The sequence below is a fragment of the Acanthochromis polyacanthus genome, chromosome 3 (genome assembly GCF_021347895.1).
Source record: "Acanthochromis polyacanthus isolate Apoly-LR-REF ecotype Palm Island chromosome 3, KAUST_Apoly_ChrSc, whole genome shotgun sequence".
NCBI classification, from domain to species: Eukaryota; Metazoa; Chordata; class Actinopteri; family Pomacentridae; genus Acanthochromis; species Acanthochromis polyacanthus.
In genome coordinates this window covers 43,293,923-43,306,012 of record NC_067115.1, presented here as the reverse complement: position 1 = coordinate 43,306,012, position 12,090 = coordinate 43,293,923, and the positions used below count along the sequence as shown (strand labels likewise).

Sequence of the window (12,090 nt, the reverse complement as noted above, 5' to 3'; positions counted from 1 at the left end):
TACGACGGCGACAACGACTGACGCAAAAACAAACCCCCCCCCCCCAAGGCACCAATCCTAGGGGAAACACTGGCTTAGAACCCAAAATACTTCCGAATGCTGCTTGGGAGATGTTGCAGTGTAATGATAGTCTGCTGATAATAAAACGTCCCTGCTGCTGCAGCCCACCCCCCGGAACAGTGTGGCATGTATGACATTGTTCAATTGCCTGTCTGTTTCATATTTGCAGAAGGAGAAAAAAACCCAAGTGGCAAAAGCACGGAAAGGTTCTCTGCTTGAGATTACGAAAGAAAAGAAACAGAAGATAACTAAGATGGTGGAAAGGGAGGGGACTGATGAGGAAGTGTCAGTGCCCTCCAAGCTTCATGAACAGCTGCAGGACAGATACATCCTGTTAAAAAGAAGAAACAAAGACAATGAGATGTTATTGGCTGAAAAGGACGCCAAAATCCAAAAATTACAGGAAGAAAATAAGGAACTTTCTGAAGAGCTGAAGACAATACGGAGTCTGAACCTGCGCTTGCAAGAGCAGCTCCTCAGTACCCCAGGTTTCTTCTCAAGTTTTTTTTCTTATTAGATTAAGGGGCTGTGTCCACCAAACACGCTTTTTAGCAACTGATTTCAGAGCGCTTAGCGCTCTCTTCAGAATGCCACAGTTGCTAGGTTACAAAATGAGTCCTTTCATATTTCCGTGTTCTCTCCAGTTGTGTTGCTGTCAGTAACATATGCCTACTCCTTCTTTATTTTTATTGGTCAGTGTGAGAAAAGTGACATTGACGAGCATCACGCTGTTCCAAAAGTTGACCAGATTACAACTCATTACAACAAATAAAGTCAGCTCTGAGAGCATTATTTCTGCCAAGGGTGCTGAGCGCTGTGAGCGCCAAACTACATAGGATCAGAATGTAAAGTAGATGCTCAGAGTTTGGTGGCACGGCCAATAAATTAGTGCTTTTGTGTTTGAGTGGCATGTGCAGCAGCTTTATTATCCAGCCTGTTTGTCTGAGTGTCAGTTCGTCCGAGTGTGAGAAGAATTGATGCAGTGCCTATACTGTAGCTACAACCAAACTCAGAGTTCATACAGTGCTACTTACTGGGTGTGTTTATTTTTATACAGTGTAGAATGTTATTCATATTTTTTATTCTATCCTACAGGGATCCTGAAACAGTCTCTCCCCCAGTCTGGAGAAACAGGTCTGGAAGGACCTGATGTGATCACCCCAGAGCTGGATGAAGAAGGAAAAGTAACCATTTCACACACAGTTTTGGTTTGATAATGTCTTTCAAAGGGATGTAGTATACCATTTGAAAGATTGATCTTTATTAATAGGGTTGTACGGGGTCACGGTAATACCGTTTAATAACGTTATTAAAAAATGTTGATGGTATTAACAATGCTGTCGGTGGGAGGAGGAGGGTGCAGGTAGAGGGTGCAGATAAGTGACGTAGGATGTGGTAAGTGACGCACTTTCTGTGAGACGGATAATTCAAACAAAGCGCGCTCACACATTTGCTTGCAGATTTACTTCCCCTAATCTTTCAACTTTAAAATAATAATAACAATAATAATCGGTAGAAAGTGGAAGTAAGTGTCTTTCAGATCCACTCTGGAGCACAGCGAGGAAGATTTGGCCAGCCTGACGGAGTTCATAGATCGCTGCTACGACACGCTCGTCATGGGGAAGCCAAACCAAACCTCAACTCCTGCCGGAGCTAAAGCTAAGAGGCTCCGGGATGATAATTCATCTGAAGCCATTTCTCCACCTGGGAACGACTCGACGGATGTTCTTCTCTCTATAGATAAGAAATTGTCCAGTCTCGACGCTCGTCTGAGCCTGCTGGAAGTGCTCCATCAGGAATTCCAAGCTATACGCCAGTCCCTGGAATTCAGCCAGCAGCAGGTGGAGAAGCTGACGACGGAGAACACGAGCCTCAGAGAGTCGGTAAAATCCCTCACAGAGGGGTTCATCCGACTATCAGAGGAAAATAAAAAAATTAAAGAAACTGTGATTGATCTCCAGTCCAGGAGCATGAGAGACAACCTGGTCTTCTCTGGAATCCCGGAACAGACGGAGGAAGACCCCGAGTCGACGGCGAAGAATTTCAGACTCACCTGAAGCTCCCGGAGGAAACCGTTAAAAACATCGCTTTCCTCAGAGTGCACCGTCTCGGAGGGAAACGACCCGGAGAGCACAGGCCGAGACCCATCATAGCAAAGTTTGCTAACTACAAGCAGAAGGAGCAGGTGAAGCGTCAGGGCCGGGAGCTGAAGGGAACCAACTTCGGCGTTAACGATCAGTTCCCTAAAGAGATCCTGGATCGGCGCAGAGCCCTGTTTCCCATCAGGAAGAAAGCTATAGCCGAAGGCTCTCGTGCTGTCATCGCGGTGGACAAACTATTTATCAACGGTCAACTGTACCGCGACCAGAACACCACTCCATGGCTCTTCTGATGTCAGGTGATGTGCTTGATCTCACTCGCAATGTCATTATACACAACACTGCCATAAAATAATTAATACTAAAGTTAATTCCCGTCTTCACTGCACTGCTCACAGCACCAATGTCCTTTTTAAATCATATTTTATTTTTTTCACTGTTACTCGTTTTACTTTTCACTCTTTTTCTTTCTCACCTTTTCACAGTTCACCATTATTTCACCTGTTATAATCACTTAAACCTCACACACAGACATGAGAATAGGAATCTGTTGACACACATCAGCATTATACACAGCTCACATAAACACATTTACTTAAAGCTTGTTGGAACAGCACAACCACGTTTGAAAATATTAAACAGGGTGATTCAGAATGCACACTTAGCTGGCATGTATGCACGTATGTGGCCCCTTTCAGATATAAGCTCTGCTAATATGCATGTAGCACTTACTTTAGTTGTTCAGTCATGAACGCACTAAGGTTTGTCACTTGGAATGTGCGTGGAGCTGGTACAGGGGAAAAGAGACTGAAAATCAATCGGCAGCTGCAGAATTTGCAAGCAGACATTGTTTTATTGCAGGAAACTCATTTATCAAATTCATCATTGGATCTTCTTCCATCAGCACAGTTTCCACATGTGTACTCAGCCTGTTATAATTCCAGGCAAAGAGGAGTAGCAGTCCTTATAAATAAAAGACTAACCTTTGGTATTGATAGCACAATTGCAGACCCACAAGGCAGATTTATTATAGTGGTAATATCCATCCAAAATGTTAAACTGTGCATTGTGAATATATATGGACCAAATGTTGATGACCCCTCCTTTTTTCACTCTCTCTTCACTTCACTTGATGGTTACTCAAATAACGCACTGATTATAGGAGGGGACTTCAACATGGTGTGTGACCCGGGAATGGACAGGCTCAGTACCACAGGAAACCAGCGAGTGTGGCGATCCTCAGAAACAGTTCAACAATATATGAAGGATTTTGGTCTTTGTGATGCGTGGCGTTCTCATCACCCTACCGTAAGAGAATATACATTCTTCTCTTCAGCTCATCGTTCTTACTCTAGACTAGATTATTTCTTAATTAGCAACACGCTGATGAATGACATTTCAGAAATCAAAATCCATCCCATTACCATTAGCGATCATGCACCTGTATTATTTACCCTTAAAAATAAGAATAATAAACCCCCAGCTACAAACTGGAGATTTAACACATCATTATTTAAAGATCCCGAATTTATCAGCGATGTTAAAAGAGAATGGTCTATATATCTAGAAGATAACGACTTGCCAGAAACATCAGCGTGTCTTTTGTGGGAAGCAGGAAAAGCAGTTTTGAGAGGAAAAATAATATCTTTCTCTTCACATAAGAAAAAGAAAGAGGTCTCAAGAATCTCAGAGTTAGAACTTCTAATTCAATCCCTGGAGGAAGCTTATCGTGTTTCTCCAGAGGAGCACACGCTGAAGGATATAAGACAAGCTCAACTTGAACTTAATGAAATTATAGATAAAAAAAACTAAATTCATGGTGCAAAGACTTCGCTTAGAGAACTTTGAACATAGCAATAAATCTGGTAAATTTCTGGCCAATCAATTAAAAGTAAACAAAGAGAAAACAACAATCTCTGCTGTCAAAGACCCAGATGGAAACATCAGCCATGACTCAGATAAGATAAATGATACCTTTAGAGATTTCTATAAAGGATTATACAAATCACATATAAACACAACAGAAGAGGACATTAATCAGTTCTTTAGTTCAATTACTCTACCAAAACTACAACATGAAAATAGATTGGTGTTGGATTCTCCTCTGTCAGTCGAAGAACTTCATAAATCTCTGCAGCATATGCCGAACAATAAAGCACCCGGTCCAGATGGCTATCCAGTTGAATTTTATAAAGAATTTTGGACAACATTGGCTCCCACCTTTCATAAAATGGTAACAGAAATTAAAAACAAACAAAAAATACCTTCAAATATGAACTTAGCCAAAATTATATTGTTATTAAAACCAGAAAAAGACCCCACACTTCCATCTAGCTACCGTCCAATTTCATTAATAAATGTAGATCTCAAAATTATCAGCAAAGCTCTCGCCAGTAGAATAGAAAAAGTAACCCCCCTTATAATACACCCTGATCAAACAGGTTTTATTAAAGGGAGACATTCCTCTACTAATATGCGCAGATTAATTAACATAATAGATTATTCCACAATACATCATTTAGAATCCACAATCATCTCGTTAGACGCAGAAAAAGCATTTGATCGAGTAAATTGGAAATTTCTGTTTGCAACATTAAACAGATTTGGTTTTGGGCCATATTTTATAGACTGGATAAAAATCTTTTATAATAACCCGGCTGCTTGTGTTAAGACCAATGACCAGACTTCTCCAAGTTTCTGTTTTGTTTGTTTACTTTTCCTAAATAACTCCAAATCATCTATCTCCCAGACAATTACGCTTATTAATACATTTTCATTGATATCTGATTATTCTATCAACTGGTCTAAGACTACAGCCATGCCTATTAATTGTGACATACCAAGAATATCTAATATCATAATACAGTCTGGAAATCTCAGATATTTAGGCATAAATATCTCTCCCAGGATATCAGAACTTACAAAACTAAATTATGTTCAGTTATTGAAAACAATAGAGGATGATCTTATACGGTGGAAGCACTTACCCATATCACTCATGGGGAGAGTTGCCACTATTAAAATGATGGTTTTACCTAAAGTTAACTATGTATTCTCAATGATACCATCCAAACCATCCTCCTGTTGGTTTAAATCACTGGACTCACATATATCCAGATTTCTTTGGAAAAACAAACCATCACGTATCAGTTTAAAGACTCTACAACAGACTAAAGATAGAGGTGGACTGGATTTACCCAACTTCAGTCACTACTTCGTAGCTAGTAAGTTGCAGTATATTTCCAGATGGCTAAAACATAGTAATGTAGATGAGTTATGGTTAGATGTAGAGCAAGCAATATGTGAGGACATAGCCGTTTCTGACTTGCCATTTATCAGCACAACCATTAAATCTCATCAGTGTTTCAAAAGCATTAATATCAGCTCCTCTTTAATGGCTTGGTGGGAATTTCTAAAATTAAGTAAGTCTTCAGTCATTCCATGTAAATTTACTCCAATCTGGAATAACCCTGACATTCTACAAAATAAAAAGATGATACATTTTACTCACTGGAGAAACCAAGGGATAAAACAGTTAGAACATATCATAGAAGATGGTAACTTTCTGTCATTTCACACACTCACTTCACAATATGGAATTAGCAACACAAAATTTTTAGAATACCACCAACTTAAATCGATTATAGGAAAAAAATACACTCTCAACCAATTACACTGGCAGCTTCCTCTTAGAGTAGAAGAATTCTTAAATTTTCGTCCCCCAAAGCTATTATCAAAACTATATAGAATATTATCAAAGTCAGAAGATACAATCTTTCTTCCTACAACAAAATGGGAAGCTGACCTATCCAGTAATCTTAATCAAAATGCATGGTCACAAATATGTTTAAATACCTTTAAAATGTCAAAGAACTCAAATATGCAACTTATACAATTTAAAATTCTGCACAGAGTTCATTATACAGGACAAAGGATGTTCAGGATGGGTCTGTCCCATTCGGATATTTGCTCACACTGCAGTGATAACATGACTGACAGTTACCTCCATGCCATGTGGTCCTGCACACCTGTGCAAAGGTTCTGGCTTGAGGTATGTGAAGACCTGTCATTATGGTTTAAATGCAACATTACTGCAAGTCCCACATTGTGCCTATTAGGTGACCTAGGTGAAATCAACATAGGATCTAACTCTGTATGTATGGTTCTCACCAGCTTATGCATCGCAAAGAAAACTATCCTTATAAATTGGAAAGCCAAAAACAATCTGAACAATAAGCAGTTTAGGAATCTCTTATTAGACTACATCAGCTTCGAGACAATGTCTGCAGGTTCAAAGGATCAGTTAGCTGATTTTCGTTCCCTCTGGTCCCCTGTGATCAGCTCCATCACCTAATGTAAGGGGTGAATTGGGGCCTCGCCACCTTGGCGGTCGGATGTCGGTGCGGGGGGCCTGGGGACTGGGTGCTTGGTGCTGTCTTGGAGTGGGGGTCTGGGCTCCCGCGCTGGGGGGGCGGCTTCGTGCTTGGTCCGGTCTGGGGTCGGGGTGGGGGCGGCGGTTGGGGCTCTCTGGTGGTGGTGGGGTTGGGTTGCTGGGGGACCTGGGCCAGTGGCTGCCGGCCCTGGGCCGGGTGGGCGGGGGGGGGCCGGTTTTGTGGCCCGGTGTCTCCCGGCCTTCCGGGCGTGCCCTCATGGGGCACTATGGGAGGGTGAGTGGGTGAATGATGATGGATGTTATGGGGGGGTTGGTGGTTGGTGGGGTTGGCGGGTGGTGGGGAGGGGTGGGGTGCTCTGGATCTTGGGCTGCGGCGGGGGCGCCGGCCCATGCCGGGTGGCCGTCTGGGGTGGCTGGTTCCCCTGGCGATGTTGACCCTCTGCCTGGGGGGGCGGGGGTTGCCTCTTTGGCGCCTGGGGCCCGGGGTCCTGTGCTGGGTCCGCCCTGGGCCTCCGGCCCCTGGCGGGGTCGGCGGCCGCCGATCTTGGTCGGCTGGGCGCTGGAGGTCCTGGCCGGGTTCTCCCTCTGCCCCCTTCCGGGCCTGTCCGTGGTCGTCCTCGTGGTTTGGTGGCTCGGATCTCTGCTCTGGGATTGCTGCCGGCTCGCCTGGGTCCTGTGGGCTCTCGGGCCCGCTTCTGGCCTTCACGGAGGTCAGAGGTCATAGTTGCATGATCACAGTCACAATTGCACCGTACTCTGCATGTGAACATAGCAACCATGTTGTCTTGGGGGGTGTTAAGTTTGTCCTGGTGCCAAAATATCAAAAGACATGTTTCCTCAGTTTGTGTGTTTCACATAGATGATTTGAATAATTACTAGCTGTGTTTCGTAACAAAACCCGTAGGATGCGTTCCGGTGTGTCTTTGTTAAGGTGTACTAGCTTGTTATCTGTTGTGTCGGTTTCAATTGAAAGATAATTGTATTCTTGCACTTTTCCTTTTCTCTTCACTATCCCCTCTTGTTGTTGTTTTTTTTCTCCTTTTCTTGTTTCTCTCTTCCTGCCTTTCCCCTGTCAGGTCCGGCAAATTTATGTATATTTAACTACCGTATTTTCACGACCAAAAGGCGCACTGTACCAAAAGGCGCAGTCTCAGTTATGTGTGCCATTACTGTATTTAACACACACATAAGGCACACCTGATTATATGGCGAGGGTTTTATATACAATCCATGCCCACACTTCCCCCTTTAACGTTCTCATGGTGTCCTCTACTACGTCGGCCTTACAACAACAACACACACACAAGCATACAAGTGTGCGTATTTAAAAATAGAGCGGGAGCAAAACTGAGTTTGGTTGTGCTTTATTTAAGTATTGATTACAAAGTACTAACATTTTTTTAATCATCAATAGGCGCGGGCATGGTAAAACACACGGATTAAACAAGCACACAAGTGTGCGTATTTAAAAATAGAGCGGGAGCAAAACTGAGTTTGGTATTCACATTTTTTTTTTACCGGTAATCGTCATCAATCAAACCCATGGAAGTCCTCATCCTCTGTTTCTGAATTGAACAGCTGCGCTAAACCTCCATCAAACATGCCAGGCTCACTTTCTTCACTGTCAGAGTCACTTTCCGTGCCGTGCGGCGCCTCGGAAATGATGCCGGCTTTTGCGAAAGCTCGAACAACAGTGCCAGCAGACACGTTAGCCCAAGCATCTACAATCCATTGGCAAATTGTGGCGTAACTCGCCCGGCGCTGCCTTCCACTCTTAGTGAAACTGTGGTCTCCATCGGTCATCCATCGCTCCCACGCCGCTCGCAGCCTTACTTTGAACGGCCGGTTCACACCGATGTCCAGCGGTTGGAGTTCCTTTGTCAGGCCTCCCGGAATGACAGCAAGCTCAGAGTTCATTTGCTTCACTTGTTTTTTCACATCGGCTGTGAGATGGGCACGCATAGAGTCACAGATCAACAGCGATGGTGATGCGTGGAAAAAACCACCTGGTCTACGTCCGCCTTACAACAACAACACACAGGACGCACTGCACCATAGGGCGCGCCGCACAATTTGAAGAAAATCTAAGACTTTTATGTGCGCCTTATAGTCGTGAAAATACGGTAATCAACAAGTATTCAATCTAAATACAGTATCAAGGGGAGTCTTATACTTACGAACTCCCCTTGGAAAAGCAAACTTGTATGTCACAATGCAGCAGCCAGATCCTCATTCTGCCTGCTCTGTTGCCGGACAGGACACACACACAAAAAAACAACAATGCTGTCGGTGTCGTCACGGTTTGGTGCGCCGTCACATACTGTAATGTTGCTGGCTACAGATTTCTGCCGTAGGCATGAGCACTGAGCAGTGTGTGGAGTCTGGATAGTCTCGATAGCAGATTGTCCTCAAATTTTTTCCAGTATTAGCACTCAGTGACCTTAAGGTGTGGAGGCTGACATGACATTTGGCCGGAGTTCTCCTTTAAGTCTCAGGTCTAACAGAACACTTGTTTTTATTTTTATAGATCAAACTTGGCCCAGGAGTTTCCCTGAGCATGGAGAAATGGCAGAGGGTGCAGGAGGCCAAATCAAACTCCCAATTCTGCAAGTTATTGGCAGTTTGTATTTGGGGCACAGAGGGACTGAGAGAGAGAAGCGTCACAGGGGCCAAATCAAACGCAGCCAAAGACGCTGTCCCCAAGCGTCCCCTGACCCCAGAAAAAGTGGCTGTCATAAGAGGTAAGTACCTTATAACCCATTATACAACAGTTAGTTCCAACTGAGTAATTTAACTGGATGAGAGGCATTCTATGAGTGCTGATATACAGTACAACATCACTGGGACTTTTTACAGACCTATCACTCCAGTGTACAGTCATCCTATTAACTGTTAATTAGCATTACAGGGAACCCCGACACGCAGCAGAGGGAATTACAATCACCGGCTCAAAATACATGATTTGAACTCATTTTATTGATTAAAAAACTGCATGCGGGGACCCGTGGCCATAGTGTCATATTGTCTCGGCTTGCTGCGGCGCTGTGTACGGAAGCCTGTGAGGGCGCACAAAGAAACGGAAGGAACATCAATAAAAATTGATTTTTAAAAATTATGAATGAATTGAGAATTGTAAAGGATAATAATCCCAACTCTTATATGAGTGGATTTTTTTCTCCCACCCCTACCTCTTTTTACAGCAGCTTTGTCGTAGTTTGCTAAGTCAAATACTTTGTCTTTGGTGACAGACTGCCTGAGGGACCGGCTTCAGAAAATGGGCCATCCAAAAGAGGCCATTGCACAGCAGCTGGCCCTAGTTAGACGAGCCATATCTGAAAAGATTTGTGATATTAGGAAGAGGAGCCCTCAGACAGAGGTGAGTATTGTGTTCAAACTCTTGCTCTACTTTGTCGGCAGCAGTGGTTAGGGACTTCAGGTCCAAAGCTTTTTTCAGTGTATTCAGAATACACACTGCAGTCCCTTGTTTGTACTGGAGAAATTGTAAATACTAAAAATCACACCACTCATTTAGTAGAGCTGTAACAGTTCACCTAACCTGTGGTTTGGTTCAAACCTTGGTTTTTGACTCACGGTTTAGTTCAAACCTCGGTTTTCAAAACTACTAAAGAAATGTTTTGAAACTTTTGAGACAAAATGTCTGGATTTTATTAAAGAAATGTTGCACTGCAATAAAGAACATGAATGTTATATTTAAGTGTAACACTTTTCGTACCAGATCACAATAGAAAAAACTTCTCAATCTGTTAAAGCAGCACTGCAGAGCATTTTACTTTGGTCCACTTTAGCGGCCACCAAATGGCCTTTCAGGTGCGTTGGAGAGGCCATTCTCTCTGTTACAGCACCAAGCTCCACAGAACAGACTTGGAAGAGAACATTTGAAGGTTCAAAAGTTCTGCAGTGTTGCTTTAGCTATCCAGGAAAATAGGACCAGGGTGGATAAAACTGTACTTCACATATAGTATTGAAATGTTCTTGAAATTGCTGTGTCTTGAATGACTTGAATGAGGCAGTGACTGAAATATTAACAATTTTTCCTTTTCTGTGTCTCTCTAGGGAAAGCAGTAAACTGCTGCTGTCGACTTTGCCAAAGTTGTTGTTTAGTTTAAAGATAAATAAAAATGACAAACTGCAAGGAGTTGTCACACCCCATATGTCCTGTTCCCAATTCGGAGGGGAAAATAAGCGAATACATACACAATTACACACATGCATAGATGTCTCTGGTGCCCAGTGTTAAGATATTTTTTGTTGCAGCAATACGTTTCAGTAAGTTTTAGTTTTCAGTTGGACCAGTTTTCTAATGGTTTGACATCCTAATGGGACCAGTACATTCCTAATGGTTTTACATCCTGATGGCACCAGTACATTCCTAATGGTTTGACATCCTGATGGCACCAGTACATTCCTAATGGTTTGATATCCTGATGGCACCAGTAGGTTCCTAATGGTTTCTGATGGTTTTACATCCTGATGGGACCAGTAGGTTCCTAATGGTTTTACATCCTGATGGCACCAGTACATTCCTAATGGTTTGACATCCTAATGGCACCAGTACATTCGGAATGGTTTGACATCCTGATGGCACCAGTACATTCCTAATGGTTTGACATCCTAATGGCACCAGTACATTCCTAATGGTTTGACATCCTGATGGCACCAGTACATTCCTAATGGTTTGACATCCTGATGGCACCAGTAGGTTCCTAATGGTTTCTTCTAATGGTGTTCCAATTCCCATTAGACCGGTAGAATCCTAATGGTTCCTGATGGTTTTACATCCTGATGGGACCAGTAGGTTCCTAATGGTTTGACATCCTGATGGCACCAGTAGGTTCCTATTGTTTTCTTCTAATGGTGTTCCAATTCCCATTAGACCGGTGGAATCCTAATGGTTCCTGATGGTTTTACATCCTGATGGGACCAGTAGGTTCCTCCTGGTTTTACATCCTGATGGGACCATTAGGTTCCTAATGGTTTTACATCCTCATGGAACCGGTAGGTTCCTGATGGTTTTTTCTAATGGTGTTCCAATTCCCATTAGACCGGTAGAATCCTAATGGTTTTTCCGAATGGTATTCTACTAGATTCTTCAGCAGGGATCTGCAACGTCACCAACATGGTTTGATGCATGACACAAAGTGCCTCCAAAGTAACAAGTTCCAAATTGCTCCCAAAGACACATGTTGGCTCTGATGCATGACACAATTTGCCTCCAAAGTCCGCATTACATTGTGATTCATGACACAAATTGCCTCCAAAGTCACCATTGCATTGTGATGCATGAAACAAAGTGCCTTCAAAGTCATGCGTACAATGTGATGCATGACACATCGTGCCTCCAAAGTCACCTGAACTTTCTGATTCAGAACACAACGTATCTGCAACGTCACCGACATGGTCTGATGCATGACACAAAGTGCCTCCAAAGTCACCATTACATTGTGATGCATGAAACAAATTGCCTCCAAAGTCAGTTATACCTTCTGATGCATGGCACAACGTGCCTGTAAAGTCATG

General features: G+C 43.1%; 1 long non-coding RNA gene across 1 annotated transcript; it reads left to right on the top strand.

Moving 5' to 3' along the window:
• Positions 1–1,531: 1,531 nt before the first annotated feature.
• On the top strand, positions 1,532–9,923 carry LOC127533125 (uncharacterized). The gene is made up of 3 exons (XR_007940822.1): positions 1,532–2,458; positions 9,080–9,293; positions 9,801–9,923. It is a non-coding gene; the product is annotated as an uncharacterized LOC127533125 (long non-coding RNA).
• The last annotated feature ends 2,167 nt before the right edge of the window (positions 9,924–12,090 follow it).